This window comes from Sceloporus occidentalis, unplaced genomic scaffold (genome assembly GCF_023333645.1).
Source record: "Sceloporus occidentalis isolate IW3139 unplaced genomic scaffold, rSceOcc1.0.p SCAF_188, whole genome shotgun sequence".
NCBI classification, from domain to species: Eukaryota; Metazoa; Chordata; class Lepidosauria; order Squamata; family Phrynosomatidae; genus Sceloporus; species Sceloporus occidentalis.
Window position 1 is genome coordinate 498,404 of NW_028317168.1, and position 19,158 is coordinate 517,561.

The following is a 19,158-nucleotide window of genomic DNA, read 5'->3' on the forward strand; positions in this document are numbered from 1 at the left end:
TGAAGACTCGTCTTCGTTTTTGCCGCGCAGCCGCCAAAATTTCAAACAGGAGTGAGCTGATCTCGTCTGTCCAATCAGCTCACTCTTGTGACGTCACGCTAAGGGTCTCGTCCCAATGCCTGTGCTGCTGTTTTTTTAATTCTGAAGGAGCCTTTATAAGACCAGAGCTTGCCTGAGAGATCCATTCATTTTTCGCTGTGACTGCTTTGGCAACACTGCTGTGCTGCATCCGAGCATTACAGAGAGATTGTTCTGTTCTGTGTGAGACTGGTAAGCCTTAGCCTGCCATTTCTCACAGTGTACTTCATCCTCACTTCAGTGCTACTTAATATAATTAATAATAATAATTTGATTAATTTAATTTTTTTTTATTTAATTTGTCATCAACTGTAGTGTAAGTGCTGTTGAGTTGACAGTGCACCCAGTGTCTCAGTGGCACTGGGGTGCCCTTGCCCTGGGCTGGCACTTGTGCCTACTGCCTGTCCTGCTTAAATAAATTAAATAGAATTTATAAATAATAATTTAATAGAGTCTATAATTTAATAGTTCATTATAATATTATATATATATATATTTGTCAGTCATATATATATATATACTATAGTATACTAGTGTAGAGTGTACTGTAGACATTCATCTACTAGTGTCTAATTTAAAATCAGTAATATTAATTAATATAATTAATAATTGAATTCATTATAAAATTATATATATATTTGTCAGTTATAGTTAGTAATAGTATACTAGTGTAGAGTGTACTGTAGACATTCAAGACATCTACTAGTGTAAAATCTAAAATCAGTAATATCAATAATTCTATAATTCTTTCTTATCTTAATAGTTAATTAAATTAGCTATAAATAAAAGTAATAATCTTAATTAATTACTACTAGCGTATAGTTCAGCTAATCTTATTAGTACTGGTGCTGCAGCTCTATAGTTTGTGCTTTGTTTTAGCAACAGCAAGAGACCAAGTCAATTTTTCTTAATTAATAATCTTTCATTTTATTTCATTTGTTTTGCTCACCTCAGTCCATCAGTGAAGTGAACTTGTTGGGCTAGTGAGTGCAGCCGCATAAGTGCTGTGTTTTTTTTTTATCAGCAAGCAGTGACGTTAACTGTTTTGCAAAGATTTTCTCATTTATTTTACATTTTATTTCAATTTTATTAAAAGTACCCTTAGTGTTTTGCTCACCTCAGTCCATCAGTGAAGTGAACTTGTTGGGCTAGTGAGTGCAGCCGCATAAGTGCTGTGTGTTTTTGTTCAGCAAGCAGTGAAGCTAACTGTTTTGCTGTGACATTTTATTTTATTTCTAATTCTTTTCAAGAAAAATTGACTGTGACGAGCTGTACTAAGCAAAGCTACTAGCTGTAGTACTAAAATAATTCTAATCTTCTTTAATCTTAATCTATAATATATTATAAATAATATATAACAATATAAATTCTAATTCATAATCTATAATATAAGTAATTCTAATTCTAAATTCTAATTCATAATCTATATTCTTCTATCTATAATACATAATATATAAGTAAATTATTTCTAATCTATTAATATTATATAACTTAATATTAATTAATAAATCATACTGAATCTGATTTAACCTCACTTTAGCTTAGTGGGTTTGAGAGCGTCTGCCTAGAGGTAGACTTATAGTAAGGAAATATAGCTTTAGGCTAGCATAGTAGTAGGCTAAACTCTTAGGCCCGTGTAAATTCAAATTAAAAATAAAATACTGCTAGTTATTAAATAGTTAATCTTGAGTTAATAATTTAAAGAACTTTAGCACTTTGGCAGATTGCACACAACAGCACAGTGCAGTAGTGCATAATTTTACTTTTTAAGCAGTAGCACTGAAGAGAACTTCCTCAAATTTTTTTGTCTTTAATTCGTTTTTCCTTTTTTTTATTTATTTTTTATTTTTTATTTTTTTATAGTTTTTTAAACACTACACTACACTACACACACAACACAAAATTTGAAATGGATCCTCCTTTTGGGACTAAGGAGGGACAAGCTCCATCTACCACCACCACCACCACCAGCCCCACCACCAGTTCTAAGATGCAGCCTTTGCGTCAGTCTAGTCGGCCAAGTAGGCCAAGCTCTCGCTTATCATTTGGGGAAGCATTGCTTGAAGGATCATCAAGTAAAGGAAAGGCACCAAAAGCAGGCAGTAGTAGTGCGGCTAGGCCCACAAGCTCTATGGTTTTTTACGGAAAGCCTAAAGCACCAGAAGCACGTTCAAAGTTAAAGGGTAGCACAAGTAGTACCAGCCCAGTGACTAAAAAGAAGTGGCTTTTGCCCCAAGCAGCATCTTCCCCATCCACAAGCAGCATGCAATGTACCAAGCAGAGCCAAATTAGCAGCAAGACTCAGAGGGGTCCCAAACAAAAGCGATCTCATTCCTTTGTAGGGAAAACCACCACCACCACCACCCCCACCGCCTCTACCACCACTAGTGCTGCGCCTACTGTTCCCACTGGTAGCACCTAGCGAGGTAGCAGAGGAGCCTGAGACTGAGAGGCCAAGTGCAGAGTATATTCTTCCTGCTCGCACTACTACTAGTCACGAGTCTCACGACGATATCAGTCTTAGCTCCAGCCTAGCAGGAATTCCATTCAATCTGGCTAATGAAGAGCTAGACTATGAGCCAGAGGAAGTAGAGGAGATGAGTGGTCAGGAATCAGATTCCTCAGGGAGCAGTGTCCAAATGACTAGTGCACAATTTTCCCCTGAGCCTCCACCTTCTCCGCTACGATCATCACCATCACCACCACCACCAGCAGCAGCAGCAAAACCTAGCAAATCTAAAGCAATTAGCAGTCCCACTATGGCCAGTACTGTTACCACCAGTCCCACCACCACTAGTTCTGCCTCTGTTCATCCACCCCGAGCAGTAGGAGCAGCACCCAAGGCACACTCCAAGGCTATGCGCGCCCCAATTTGGGAGCACTTTGCAAATGTTGAAGAAGGGCGCTATGGAAAGTGCAAACATTGTGGGAAGCTAATAAGCAGAGGGAAAGTGTCTGGCCATTTTACCAGTGCTAGCATGAAGCATCACCTCAGCACTCAACACAACGCTGTGCTATTGGGGAAAGATGCAGAAGTAAAACTTAGTGCAGGCAGCATAGCTGGTGGCCATGGAAAAACCCCAACAGCTTCTTCTTCTGAGCCAATAGCAGCAGCAGCAGCAGCAGCTAGTGCTGGCAGCCAGAGACCAATGCAGGTTGGAGCACTGCATGTCCAGCCCACCCTGGAACAATTTGTGGCATTCCAATCCAAAAGGTCAATGCCCAAACAGCAGGCCAATAAAGTAACGTGACTGATTGGTCAGTTCATTGTTGTTGGAGGGGCATCCTTCTCTATGATCGAAGGGGAGCCTTTCAAACAATTGATGGCGGCTGTGGCTCCACAATATACAGTTCCGTCATGTTCCACTTTCAGCAGGAACATTGTCCCCTCATTGTATCGGTCCTGTGTTGCAGCAGTGAAAGAGGAGCTTTCCAAGGCTGCTGGTCAGTCTGTTCATTTCACTACAGATTTGTGGAGTGTACCTAGCGGCCAGCATGCCTTTCTTTCTTTGACAGCACACTGGTGGCAGCCCGGTGTGTCTAAGGAAGCTGCTGGAGCAGGCTACCGATCTTTCCTTCTCCATGCAGAAGTGACGGATGAAAAGCACACTTCCCAAAATATTCTGCATGCAATGAGGAAAATGTTTAGCCTTTGGGTGGGAGCAGAGGCGGGCACCAATGTTGAAGTTGGTTTTGTGGTAACTGACGGAGGTGCCAATATGGTGAAAGCGCTGCGAGATGGTCATATTGTTGGTGTGCGCTGTGCAGCCCACATCATCCATCTTGTAGTGAAGGCAGCAATGTCAGAAGGAACTAATGTGGCAGCAGTAGTTCTGTCCCGCTGCAGAAAGATCGCTGGGCACTTTCACCATAGTGTTAAGGCTAGCCAACTTTTGAGGGAAGAGCAAGAGAGGTCAGGTCTTCCCGTACACTGCCTACGCCAGGATGTCAGTACACGGTGGAACTCCACGTTAGACATGCTGGAGAGGATTTTGGAGCAGCAGAGGGCAATCCATAATCTTGCCTCAGAGCACAATATTGGGATTACCTCTCCACTGAATAGGGAGGATTGGACAGTGATCGCCCAGCTAGTGGCAGTCCTTAAACCATTCAGGGATGCCACAGAAAATTTAAGCTCAAACACTGCCAGTCTGGCCCAGGTAATCCCAGTGTTCTCCCATCTAGGCAGCAAGATGGATGTGTTCCTTGGAAACCGTGAGGCTGTTCAAGGTGGCACTCTACATCCTGACGTAGCAGCCATAGTCAGGAAGCTGAAGGATCTGCTAAAAGTACACCTTCGCAAACGAATGGAAGAGAGTCCCGAAATGATGCTAGCGTGCCTTTGCGATCCAAGAATTAAGGGAAAGCTAGCTTTGAAATTTAATGTTCTCAGTAGCTACCGGGAGCAATTGGTCAACAAGGTGCGTGACTGGCAGCGTAAAATGGGAATGCTGTCCGAGGAGGGAGAGGTGCAGGAGGAGGAAGAGATGATGTGGTCTGCTACTCCTAGCAGCAGCATCAGCAGCAGTGCCACAAGCAGCACAACACAGCTGAGTGGAGCAGCTGCGTTTTGGGAAGAGGTATAGTTGGACCATCTGACAGAGCTAGCAGCAGAAAGGAGAGTAGTGCTGCTGAAATGGTCAAACTTTACCTCTGTGAAGTTCCTTCTGCGCCTAATGTTGATCCTCTTAGCTACTGGGATGAAAAGAAGAGTGTGTGGCCTGCACTCTCATGGGTTGCGCAGCAGCTACTATCATGTCCGCCAACCACTGTTCAAAGTGAGCGCGTGTTTTCTATGACTGGAAACATACTGAGTCCACAGCGCTCACGCATGTCACCTCATCTGATGGAGCAGATTGCCTTTCTTAAATTCAATCTGCCCAAGTTGGGTTACCCAGCTCTTAGCTTGGAAAGTAAATTTTTTTTCTCTGTAATGTTTAAGGTAGTTTCTCCCCCTGGTTGCACGTGTTTGTGGTGTGGCAACGTCTGCTACCTCCGCCGGTGTAGCCAATTTACGCTAGGGCCTAGTGTCTGAGTTCTGGAAGTCCGCTCCCAAACGCCAAGGACTGACAGTCTTCGGATGCTTTGCCCTGGGTTGAAACAGGTGAGCGGGTCGTCAATTGCCCACTCATTCACCTTTTTCCGTTTCCAACGCTGCTGTTGGTGGTGGTGCCAGTATCTTTTGCCAGTTCGCTTCCTGGCTGAAATCATGCCTCAAATGTCCCTAATGGAGAGGGTAGTTTCTCCCCCTGGTTGCACTTGCTGCGGTGTGGCAATGCCTGCTACCTCCGCCGGTGTAGCCAATTTACGCTAGGGCCTAGTGTCTGAGTTCTGGAAGTCTGCTCCTAAACGCCAAGGACTGACAGTCTTTGGATGCTTTGCCCTGGGGTGAAACAGGTGAGCGGGTCGCCAATTGCCCACTCATTTGCCTTTTCCAATGCTGCTGCTGCTGCTGCTGCTGGTGGTAGTGGTGCCAGCGTCTCTTCTCTGCCAGTTCGCTTCCTGGTTAGTGTCATGCCTTAAATGTCCCTAATGGAGAAGGTAGTTTCTCCCCCCTGGTTGCACTTGCTGCGGTGTGGCAATGCCTGCTACCTCCGCCAATGTAGCCAGCTTACGCTAGGGCCTTGTGTCTGAGTTCTGGAAGTCCGCTCCCAAACGCCAAGGACTGACAGTGTTTGGATGCTTTGCCCTGGGGTGAAACAGGTGAGCGGGTCGTCAATTGCCCACTCATTCGCCTTTTCCAATGCTGCTGCTGCTGGTGGTGGTGGTGCCAGCGTCTCTTCTCTGCCAGTTCGCTTCCTGGCTAGTGTCATGCCTTAAATGTCCCTAATGGAGAGGGTAGTTTCTCCCCCCTGGCTGCGTCTGTTTGCGGTGTGGCAACGCCTGCTACCTCCGCCGGTGTAGCCAGCTTACGCTAGGGCCTTGTGTCTGAGTTCTGGAAGTCCGCTCCCAAACGCCAAGGACTGACAGTCTTTGGATGCTTTGCCCTGGGGTGAAACAGGTGAGCGGGTCGTCAATTGCCCACTCATTCGCCTTTTCCAATGCTGCTGCTGCTGCTGCTGCTGGTGGTGGTGCCAGCGTCTCTTCTCTGCCAGTTCGCTTCCTGGCTAGTGTCATGCCTTAAATGTCCCTAATGGAGAGGGTAGTTTCTCCCCCCTGGCTGCGTCTGTTTGCGGTGTGGCAACGCCTGCTACCTCCGCCGCTGTAGCCAGCATACGCTAGGGCCTTGTGTCTGAGTTCTGGAAGTCCGCTCCCAAACGCCAAGGACTGACAGTCTTTGGATGCTTTGCCCTGGGGTGAAACAGGTGAGCGGGTCGTCAATTGCCCACTCATTCACCTTTTCCAATGCTGCTGCTGCTGCTGCTGGTGGTGGTGCCAGCGTCTCTTCTCTGCCAGTTCGCTTCCTGGCTAGTGTCATGCCTTAAAGCTCCCTAATGGTAAGGGCAGTTTCTCCCCCCTGGTTGCACTTGCTGTGGTGTGGCAACGCCTGCTACCTCCGCCGGTGTGGCCAGCTTACGCTAGGGCCTTGTGTCTGAGTTCTGGAAGTCCGCTCTCAAACGCCAAGGACTGACAGTCTTTGGATGCTTTGCCCTGGGGTGAAACAGGTGAGCGGGTCGTCAATTGCCCACTCATTCACCTTTTCCAATGCTGCTGCTGCTGGTGGTGGTGCCAGCGTCTCTTCTCTGCCAGTTCGCTTCCTGGCTAGTGTCATGCCTTAAATGTCCCTAATGGTAAGGGCAGTTTCTCCCCCCTGGTTGCACTTGCTGCGGTGTGGCAACGCCTGCTACCTCCGCCGGTGTAGCCAGCTTACGCTAGGGCCTTGTGTCTGAGTTCTGGAAGTCCGCTCCCAAACGCCAAGGACTGACAGTCTTTGGATGCTTTGCCCTGGGGTGAAACAGGTGAGCGGGTCGTCAATTGCCCACTCATTCACCTTTTCTAATGCTGCTGCTGCTGCTGGTGGTGGTGCCAGCGTCTCTTCTCTGCCAGTTCGCTTCCTGGCTAGTGTCATGCCTTAAATGTCCCTAATGGTAAGGGCAGTTTCTCCCCCCTGTTTGCACTTGCTGCGGTGTGGCAACGCCTGCTACCTCCGCCAGTGTAGCCAGCTTACGCTAGGGCCTTGTGTCTGAGTTCTGGAAGTCCGCTCCCAAACGCCAAGGACTGACAGTCTTTGGATGCTTTGCCCTGGGGTGAAACAGGTGAGCGGGTCGTCAATTGCCCACTCATTCACCTTTTCCAATGCTGCTGCTGCTGCTGCTGGTGGTGGTGCCAGCGTCTCTTCTCTGCCAGTTCGCTTCCTGGCTAGTGTCATGCCTTAAAGCTCCCTAATGGTAAGGGCAGTTTCTCCCCCCTGGTTGCACTTGCTGTGGTGTGGCAACGCCTGCTACCTCCGCCGGTGTGGCCAGCTTACGCTAGGGCCTTGTGTCTGAGTTCTGGAAGTCCGCTCTCAAACGCCAAGGACTGACAGTCTTTGGATGCTTTGCCCTGGGGTGAAACAGGTGAGCGGGTCGTCAATTGCCCACTCATTCACCTTTTCCAATGCTGCTGCTGCTGGTGGTGGTGCCAGCGTCTCTTCTCTGCCAGTTCGCTTCCTGGCTAGTGTCATGCCTTAAATGTCCCTAATGGTAAGGGCAGTTTCTCCCCCCTGGTTGCACTTGCTGCGGTGTGGCAACGCCTGCTACCTCCGCCGGTGTAGCCAGCTTACGCTAGGGCCTTGTGTCTGAGTTCTGGAAGTCCGCTCCCAAACGCCAAGGACTGACAGTCTTTGGATGCTTTGCCCTGGGGTGAAACAGGTGAGCGGGTCGTCAATTGCCCACTCATTCACCTTTTCTAATGCTGCTGCTGCTGCTGGTGGTGGTGCCAGCGTCTCTTCTCTGCCAGTTCGCTTCCTGGCTAGTGTCATGCCTTAAATGTCCCTAATGGTAAGGGCAGTTTCTCCCCCCTGTTTGCACTTGCTGCGGTGTGGCAACGCCTGCTACCTCCGCCAGTGTAGCCAGCTTACGCTAGGGCCTTGTGTCTGAGTTCTGGAAGTCCGCTCCCAAACGCCAAGGACTGACAGTGTTTGGATGCTTTGCTCTGGGGTGGAACAGGTGAGCGGGTCGTCAATTGCCCACTCATTCGCCTTTACCAATTCTGCTGCTGCTGCTGCTGGTGGTGCCAGCGTCTCTTCAATGCCAGTTCGCTTCCTGGCTGGTGTCATGCCTCAAATGTCCCTAATGGTAAGGGCAGTTTCTCCCCCCTGGTTGCACTTGCTGCGGTGTGGCAACGCCTGCTACCTCCGCCGGTGTAGCCAGCTTACGCTAGGGCCTTGTGTCTGAGTTCTGGAAGTCCGCTCCCAAACGCCAAGGACTGACAGTCTTTGGATGCTTTGCCCTGGGGTGAAACAGGTGAGCGGGTCGTCAATTGCCCACTCATTCACCTTTTCTAATGCTGCTGCTGCTGGTGGTGGTGCCAGCGTCTCTTCTCTGCCAGTTCGCTTCCTGGCTAGTGTCATGCCTTAAATGTCCCTAATGGTAAGGGCAGTTTCTCCCCCCTGTTTGCACTTGCTGCGGTGTGGCAACGCCTGCTACCTCCGCCAGTGTAGCCAGCTTACGCTAGGGCCTTGTGTCTGAGTTCTGGAAGTCCGCTCCCAAACGCCAAGGACTGACAGTGTTTGGATGCTTTGCTCTGGGGTGGAACAGGTGAGCGGGTCGTCAATTGCCCACTCATTCGCCTTTACCAATTCTGCTGCTGCTGCTTCTGGTGGTGCCAGCGTCTCTTCAATGCCAGTTCGCTTCCTGGCTGGTGTCATGCCTCAAATGTCCCTAATGGTAAGGGCAGTTTCTCCCCCCTGGTTGCACTTGCTGCGGTGTGGCAACGCCTGCTACCTCCGCCGGTGTAGCCAGCTTACGCTAGGGCCTTGTGTCTGAGTTCTGGAAGTCCGCTCCCAAACGCCAAGGACTGACAGTCTTTGGATGCTTTGCCCTGGGGTGAAACAGGTGAGCGGGTCGTCAATTGCCCACTCATTCACCTTTTCTAATGCTGCTGCTGCTGCTGCTGGTGGTGGTGCCAGCGTCTCTTCTCTGCCAGTTCGCTTCCTGGCTAGTGTCATGCCTTAAATGTCCCTAATGGTAAGGGCAGTTTCTCCCCCCTGTTTGCACTTGCTGCGGTGTGGCAACGCCTGCTACCTCCGCCAGTGTAGCCAGCTTACGCTAGGGCCTTGTGTCTGAGTTCTGGAAGTCCGCTCCCAAACGCCAAGGACTGACAGTGTTTGGATGCTTTGCTCTGGGGTGGAACAGGTGAGCGGGTCGTCAATTGCCCACTCATTCGCCTTTACCAATTCTGCTGCTGCTGCTGCTGGTGGTGCCAGCGTCTCTTCAATGCCAGTTCGCTTCCTGGCTGGTGTCATGCCTCAAATGTCCCTAATGGTAAGGGCAGTTTCTCCCCCCTGGTTGCACTTGCTGCGGTGTGGCAACGCCTGCTACCTCTGCCAGTGTAGCCAGCTTACGCTAGGGCCTTGTGTCTGAGCTCTGGAAGTCTGCTGCCAAACGTCTAAGACTGACAGTGTTTGGGTGCTTTGCCCTGGGGTGAAACAGGTGAGTGGGTCGCCAATTGCCCACTCATTCGCCTTTCCTATTTTTCAATGCTGCTGCTGGTGGTGGTGGTTGTGGTGGTGGTGCCAGCATCTCTTCTGTGCCAGTTCGCTTCCTGGCTAGAGTCATGCCCAAAATGTCCCTAATGGTAAGGGCAGTTTCTCCCCCCTGGCTGCCTCTGTCTGCGGTGTGGCAACGCCTGCTACCTCCGCCGGAGTGGCCAGCTTACGCTAGGGCCTAGTGTCTGAGCTCTGGAAGTCTGCTGCCAAACGTCTAAGACTGACAGTGTTTGGGTGCTTTGCCCTGGGGTGAAACAGGTGAGTGGGTTGCCAATTGCCCACTCATTCACCTTTCCCATTTTTCAATGCTGCTGCTGGTGGTGGTGGTTGTGGTGGTGCCAGCATCTCTTCTGTGCCAGTTCGCTTCCTGGCTAGAGTCATGCCCAAAATGTCTCTAATGGTAAGGGCAGTTTCTCCCCCCTGGCTGCGTCTGTTTGCGGTGTGGCAACGCCTGCTACCTCCGCCGGAGTGGCCAGCTTACGCTAGGGCCTTGTGTCTGAGCTCTGGAAGTCAGCTGCCAAACGTCTAGGACTGACAGTGTTTGGATGCTTTGCTCTGGGGTGAAACAGGTGAGTGGGTCGCCAATTGCCCACTCATTCGCCTTTTCCATTTCCTTTTCCATTTCCATTTCATTATTTTCCTTCTGATACACAACCAACCAACCAAACATACCACACACAATAACACAAATAACACAGTGACATAACACATAACACACAACACATATAACACACAGTGACAACACACATAACACACATAACACATACACGTACAATGCACAAATCACAAGGACCTTTCCTCTTGTTATTTGTCCTGGCCTTCACTTCTACACTCACTAGCATTAATGCTATAACTCACACTTCATACTATAACATTTTTCCATCCACATACCTGCCAACAGACCCAACTTTTTCAGGGACAGTCCTGCTTTTTTCCAGTCCTGTCCCATCTAATTTAGCTATCTAGGTATGCAAATACACGTTGGTAGTTATAGCTCAGTAGGTAGCACTAGTATAAACATTAAATAAATATAATAAAGTACTAAATAATAAATCTAACTTTAAAATACATTTAAATAAACCCCTAATTTTTTTTTAAAACCCATTAAAATTAAAATTACATTATTATTTAGACATAATACATCTTTAACCAAACCAGTGCACTGCTACTAATCTTAAACATAACCGTACATTAACCCTAAGCTATTTTTTAGTTCTTGTCCAACATTTTTCCATCCGCATACCTGCCAACACACCCAAGATTTTGGTGGACAGTACTGCTTTTTTCCAGTCCTGTCCAGTAAAAGTTGGGTTGTTGCAAAGTATGCCATTGTGAATAGGTAGCAAATGTTCGGCATGTATTACAAGTGGTCCAAAATCAATTTAAAAATGTAAAATAATCCCTATTCTTTTATTAAACATCTATGGATGTGTGATTGTGTATGATAAACGGAGGCCAAGTTCCTTGGAGCATTTGTCTCTAGGTCATTTTGTGTACAGTACACCTCAGTACGTGTGTGCAACTCTATTGGTCGTTCCGGCAGGGGGCTGGCCTGCCATCAACGAATGAAGTGCGTTCTGCAATTCACTCGTTGATGCCAGACCAGCCCCCTGCCGAAACGACCAATAGAGTTGCACACACGTTCCTTCACGGCAGCTGCTGCTACTCCGATGTGTTGTTAACCCCGTATTAACCCCTGCTAGGCAACCGGGAAGGAAACGAAGATTAAACGAGCACGAAGAATGTCCGCGAATATTCGCCCGAAGAGAAGACAGGAACGGGCGAATATTCGCGGAATACGAAGGTTTTTTTTCCCCCGAAGACGAGCACGAAGACGAACACGAAGAGCCCCCTGGTGCCCAAGTCTAGTGAATATATGTAAATGAGGAACTGCACCTTCAATGGAACAGCTCTATGCAAATGAGTTTGGATATTTAAGGACAGAGGCTGAGGAGACTGATACACATTTGAAGAAGCTGTCCATAGCAAAACGGGTTGTGCGCATCAATGTCACATGTGGGAAGAGCTGGAAGAAGACTATGGCTACACTTTCAGAACGAAAAACAGTGATTGCAGTAGCACTGTTGTGATCTGGGGATTTGGGCTGAAGAACATATTTGGGACTTCAGATCCGGTTTTTAATGTAAGCGTGGATATTTTACCTATTTATCACATTTTTCTATAACCCCTCATATACTACCTCTCTTTGACGATATATGACCACTTTGACCACCGATGGAATCTTGGAAGCAGATGCATATACAGGAAACCTTACATCCTCCATTTGACGCCATCATATGGGAGCATTTGATGCTCCATAAAGTGTAACAGTTGTTCACACGTTTTCCACATTTATTTGTTTAATTACTACACTATAATATTTTACCAGTTTTTTTTGCTGGGTTATTGAGTTCTGGAATTGACCATATTTGAAGAAATGGAATTATCACAAAAATAATAGGAAGTATTGTGTTACCCTTCTATCTTAATTCATGTGTGCTACTACCTTCCCTTTCTCTTGATCTATTATAGTGAAACAACTGTGGAGCTCTGTCTATTGGTTGTTAGTAGCACTCAATTGTTACCTACACTATCATTGAGCTTACCAGCACCCGTTTGTTTACATAATTTCAAAATTCTTTGCCTATTTGTTGCTGTCCTGCAATTGATTTATCGTTTTCCTAATTTTCTGGTGACCCTGATCATGGCTTTCGGCTCTGTTTTTCAGAGACATCGATCTTGGTATTCTCTACTGCTTACCCTAAGCCCATTTGGTTCAGGCACTAAAGCTGGCAAAGTTAACTCAAACATCAGATTCAACAGCTTCAGGCCGGTCAAGCTAATCCAATGGAACCAGCTGTTATTACTCCAGTACTACTTCCTATGACTTTGGAACAGGTTACTGCTTTAGAATCCCAAATCGTCCTTCCTGACAAATTTTAAGGTTACAGAAAGAAATATCGCACTTTCATCACGTGCTGTCAAATATTGTTTAATCTTGTAACATCTTTACTGACTGAGGAACCACAGTTATGGGCCCATCGTCCATTACAGTCCTTTCCTCGATTCATGGGTCACCTTCCGTCAAGGGCTAGATTCCTTGTAAGAGGATCCCTTCTGAATTTCTTCTGCTACTTCCACTCTACATGTCCTCAGACATGGTTGTCGTCCAGTAGAAGAGTATGTCACAGAATTCCATTTTGACGCTCTAGAAACCACCTTGGAATGAGCTTGCACTGCTGGATCGATTTAGTCTAAGACTAAGAGAAAGAAGAGCTGAATGGGTATTCCCCACCACCACCCTGTTTCCGGCTCATCTTCCTTCTACCCCTCAGATGTAATCGCCCTCTATCTTGGCTTCTGAGGAGTCAATGCAGATTGGCATTGTGAGGCCTCTGACACTTGAAGAAAAGACTTGATATAGAACCCAGAATTTATGTCTCTATTGCTGCACATCTAGACAGGTGTTCAAGGAATGCAGAGCCAGACATCATCTTCCTTAGGGCAAGCCTTTATCCATCCACAACAAGGAATTACCTCAAGTAAATATCCATTTCATAAATCTCATTTATCCATATCTATCTCTCTTTGCAGTGGACTAAAGGTCCTATCTTCCTATCTGCTCTAATTGACTGGCGGTCAATGTTGTTTATTTGGATATTGAACTGGCCAAAGATATAGCTGTTCCTACTCGCTCTAAGACTAGAGTCTGGTGGTCACTATTGAAGATAAGCATCAGGCTCTCCTTCAATTCAACATTGTGTCTGCACCTGTTTTCTCTGTGATTTTGGGGCATCATAAACACAATCCTACCATTAATTGGGAAACAGGGGCAATAGTCTTTACCTTCAATCATTTCTCTAACAAATGTTTATCCCAACAAAGGCAAACAAAAACGTGTCTCCGCACCTTCCAGGGGGAGTATGCATAAAGGATATCCAATAGGCTCATAAAAAGGAAAAAAAGGAAAACAACATATAGTGTAGTATGTTTAATTAAGCTCATGGATCACTGTAAAACAAGACAGACTCTAACAGAAAGGATGGCATCAATATGCCTATGTGTAAAGTGGTATGCTCTCCTCAAAAGGACCCTTCAATAACGTTCACACAGGGACTTCCGTAGATGAAGAGGGTAGGCAGAGAGGGAGGGTAGGTAAAACAATAATCTTTACTATTAAAATAAAGACAGAATTCTTATCTTGCACAAAGTCCAGGCTGTATTATTTATGGGATATTTGGGGAGTTTGTTCCAGTGTTTTTTGCAGCACTTTTTCACTAGAAGGTGTTGGTATATATTGGTTACAGAATATTGTGCTTCACTTATTGTGATTTTGGATTCAAATGTTTATCCTGTCTGGCATTTTGTCTAACCACTGACCTAATCTAATCTTCCAGTAGCCTACCAACAATTCCATTATGTATTTGAAAAGAAGATGGCTGACATATTGCCACCTCATGGCACATACAATTGTCCCATTGATCTTCTCCCAGGGGTCCCTATCCCTTTGGATGGATCAAAACCAGAACTCTTCTCATTTACAAAGAAGGAAAAAAGTATTTGATCCACTACTGATTTTTTATGTTTGCCCACTGACAAAGACATTATCAGTCTATAATTTTAATGGTAGGTTTAATCGAACAGTGAGAGACAGAATAACAACAAAAAAGTCCAGAATTTCAAATAAGTTATACATTGATTTGCATTTTACTCATTGAAATAAGTATTTGATCCCCTATCAATCAGCAAGATGTCTGGCTCCCAGGTGTCTTTTATACAGGTAACGAACTGAGACCAGGAGCACTCTATTAAAGGGAGTGCTCCTAGTATCAGCTTGTTACCTGTATTAAAGACAACTGTCCACTGAAGCAATCAATCAATCAGATTCCAAACTCTCCACCATGGCCAACACCAAAGAGCTGTCCAGGGATGTCAGGGACAAGATTGTAGACCTACACAAGGCTGGAATAGGCTACAAGACCATCGCTAAGCAGCTTCGTGAGAAGGTGACAACAGTTGATGAGATTATTCGCAAATGGAAGAAACACAAAATAACTGTCAAGCTCCCTCGCTCTGGGGTTCCATGCAAGATCTCACCTTGTGGAGTTTCAATGATCATGAGAACGGTGAGGAATCAGCCCAGAACTACACAGGAGGATCTTGTCAATGATCTCAAGGCAGCTGGGACCATAGTCACCAAGAAAACAATTGGAAACACACTACGCCGTGAAGAACTGAAATACTGCAGCGCCCGCAAGGTCCCCCTGCTCAAGAAAGCACATGTACAGGCCGTCTGATGTTTGCCAATGAACATCTGAATGATTCAGAGGAGAACTGGGTGAAAGTGTTGTGGTCAGATGACATCAAAATCGAGCTATTTGGCATCAGTTCAACTCGCCGTGTTTTGGAGGAGGAGGTAGAAACTTTATGCTTTGCCTCGGTGACTGCCAACATGGGTTTTGCTACCAAGGACTAAGTCAGGTTTTATTTTACTGAGTAAAATGCAAATCAATGTATAACTTATTTGAAATGTACCATTAAAATTATAGACTGATCATGTCTTTGTCAGTGGGCAGACGTACAAAATAGTCCACGCAGTAGCCGGGCCAGACTTCCACAGCCGCGGCTGGGTAAACCCCGGTCCCAAAAATTGGTAATAAAATTAGGGTTCCCAAATGAGCTCCCTCTCCGTAACCACCACCGAGTGTTGCCCACCACAAGCATAGTGTAACCCCAAAGTGATGGAACAACAGGTGTCCATAGTGACGCAGTTCTAATTGTTCACGGGCATTTCTGTGGTTCCTAGCTGCCGCACTGGATTTGCTAGGTGCTGTTCAGGCATATGGAGCGTTTTTGGCCATGCAGAGCCCTTATAGCCAGCTAGGTCATGGGAGTCTGGTTAGGGCAGACCAGATGGGGTTTCCCATTCACCCTGTGTCCCCCAATGAGCACTTAGACCAAAAAGGGGGCTGGGCAGGCAGGCAAAACATCTCCATCAGTATCCCCTCCCAAAATCAAATCTATCCCCATGTGTCCTCAGCCTCAGTGGGTTGACCTAAACCTACAACACTTTGTGGGATTTGCCAAATTCATCAGAGACTTTTTGAAATTATTCAACCCATTACAGCCCTTACATCAAAAAATACTGCATTTCTTTAGACCACGGCTGCACAAACAGCATTTGAGACACTAAAGAATAGATTTACCAGTTCTCCTTGATACTTCCTGAACCTGCAAAACCATATACAGTGGAGGTTGATGTATTCAATTCCACTGTTTGAGCTATTTTATCCCAAAGACAAGATAAAAGGACAGCTACACCCAGTGGTCTTTACCTCATTTGAACATAAATACTGTATGGTGTTTTATAGACCAAGGGAGGCACCGCCACCACTTATAAATCTTTAACTTTCGCTAACTGATCACTACTGCTCGCTACTGCAAACTCTGCCAAATATTCCCTAGGCTTAAAGGAAGCCCAATGTTTAGCTTGGTCAAACCTCAGAGAACCATAGTAGATGTAATACAGGATTGACCACGCCTAGTTTCTAAGAAACAGGTCAATTGTAAGCACTATAAAAGGGAGAAAAACTATTCCATAGTTGAGGGTTGAGTGTCTAGCAATGAAATGGGCACTAGATATTATTTACTCGGCAGACACTTTATGGACCATGCACATACCTCACATCTCAGTTTGCAGTCCTTTAATTTTTCATTTGCACACACACAGCGGGAATAAAAGTAGGGAATATAAATGGTCTCTCCAGAGCTCACTGCCTGTAGGTCTGACCTGGGGGGGCTGATGTGGGACAGTGTCAGAGGATTGGTTGTAGAGGGACAGTATTTTGGGCCACGCATATTACATCGTTTGCACCCTCTACAAGGTTCTCCAATATTTGGAGAAGCACACCCAAAGATAACGGAGTTTAAGAAGCTGTGGGCCTTGTATACTTCTGATAGCTGAGAGAAAAAGTGGATTTGATTGCCTGGTTGGTGTTGTGTGTATTGGGCATTTAGCCATTTATCTTTTTGGATTCTGTTTTCACCTGTTGTCACCTCTCACTGATATCTATTTATATATGGTGAGAGGTAGGTTTTCCTTTATATTAGTTTTTTTACTTGTTTTTTTTTTAACACATTTTGACTTGCTAATAAAACATTTGGAAAAGATCTGTGATGCTAGAAGATACTTAAATATGTGAATATTATTACAACTGGCACATGGGACCATATACTATGTATTGGACTTTCATAAATTCATGAATAAATGCAACTTAAAAAACAAAACAAAAAACACTTTGAATATATCAATTTTATATTTTATTTAATGTTTCATGTGCAACAGCATTTTGCTGTACAATTTACATTATTGGTTTATTTTATTTAAAAAAAAAAGTCAAAACTAACATTAAAATGTGTACAAAAAGCATTTTCTCTTTCTTTTTCTAAAAACAAAAAGGTACATGTGAATAAATCCGACATCTGTAGAAGGTATTGCAAAGCTCTTTCAAGTGCAAAACAGTTTATACAAACAGGAGCAAAGTTTCTACAGGAAGATTCCTGATAAATTATTTAAATAGCATATCTACAAACAGTACCCAGTATGCTAAACTGCAATACCAATTTTAAAAAAATCATTTATACAAAAAAAGCAATGAAATTGCTGAAATATAGAAAATATATCAATATCATTTTTATAAAAAAAAAAGTTTAAAATACTTTCCTGGGGATACACATTGTAACTATATACAGAACTGAATAATACTACAGTAGACTTGAAAAGCTTGTTAAATATGTATCCAATTTTTTTCCTCTTGCATTTTCTATTACTCAATCACTCAATGAGGTAATATTTGTGTGTGAAGTTTTAACTTTGCATTTCCTTATGTAATAATTCTTTGCAGAAAGGAACTATTTACCTGATACAAATTTAAGTAGGTTGCAAAATTGTTTTACATGGACATATGGTTTAGATTTAAATGCTTAGCAAAGGCAGACAGCTGTATCTAAACTCTCCACCCCTCTTGCCTTGCTCTCCCTCTGGTTCTTACAAAGATCAACATAGCTTAGCCGTCTCGCCTTCAGAAAGAAAAGAGCTCTGAGCCTGGATTGTAATTGCCTGTAAGTACAGCCTTTCTAAACCACACAGTGGAATGATTACATTATTCAGTCTCATGTATAGTTGAACTAGAAAAAAAAAAAATGTACTTTTTTTTTCAGTTTCTGCTATTAAATTATTGTCACCAGACTGGTGAAATATTTTGGACTTCTAGGTCTATTCCCCGATAACAAGTAAAAAGTTCCATTCTTTATATGTGTATGCAAGTGCTAATATCCTTGTCGATCTTACTACTTTATTATATCGAGCAAATAGATTTTTGCCAAAAACTGCAACAAGTGCATTTTGCATCCATACGAACTCAGTTAAATATACAGGTTATCTTTCTATTATGCACACACACATACATGCACACATATTTCACAAACAAAACAATTTAATTTAGGCAGTTATCTAGAACAGTTCTCCGCATCTGGATTCCACACAGATACATCAATTTGAAGACAGCTCTAGCTACATATGTATGCTACTTAGTTATACACTGATAATTCCAATAGCATGAACATTTTCCTTAAAATATTTTTGCATATTTTCTCTTTCACAAAAAAAACCAGAAGTTCCAAATAAATCATTTAGGTAATTCATTGGAAACTAGTAGAGATGGATGTCCTGACACTTGAGATCAATATAGGCACTTGATTGACAAATCTAAGAGTTCCAAGAAGTTACATATATGTAGTTGTTGGTTTTCTAAACTATCATTAACAGTCATAATTTTTCCTACAGCTTTCTAATAAAAGCTCTTTACTAGTAGATGAAAGAGTATCCAGTTACTATACATGCGGGTGGTCTCCAACCAGCACGAGGTTTGACCCCAAGAAACATCTTTTTGCATTTTTTTGTAAATACTTTTGTTGATCAAGTCCCCCCCCCAAAAAAAGGTAGAAATGGTATGTGTGATAGTAAATATCTAACATTTCTGAAGGTGCTATGAGGTTTCCTTAACATTCATTAATACATCCAATGCATCCAGATTTATGAATCTGAAAGAAATAAAAATAGAAGACATTAAATATTTTCTTATAGAAATAATTTTACAAAAGAGTCAATAAAAAAGGGCACGTTTGTATATCATGTGTTAATTGTTTCTTTGTAACCATCAAGTCTTCTAAATATTTTTAGAACAAAAATCTCGTCGACTATGTTTATCTGTTTTAATTACTTGGATTGTTTCAGCTAGTATAGCATTTGGATACTTTACATTGTACAAAGGTTATTCATAGAAGAGTGTATGCATAACTTTTCTACCACTTGCGTATGCAACGATAATTAAGCAATCTATAATCTTACAAGTTTTGGAATTTCATACATGCCAATGTTTTTGCTTTACAGT

At 44.3% G+C, this 19,158-nt stretch overlaps 1 protein-coding gene across 1 annotated transcript in view; it reads right to left on the minus strand.

The window, feature by feature from the left end:
* LOC149278453 (thrombospondin-1) overlaps positions 1–19,158 on the minus strand; it is a 72,568-nt gene that overhangs the window by 40,892 nt on the left and 12,518 nt on the right. The window lies entirely within an intron of this gene.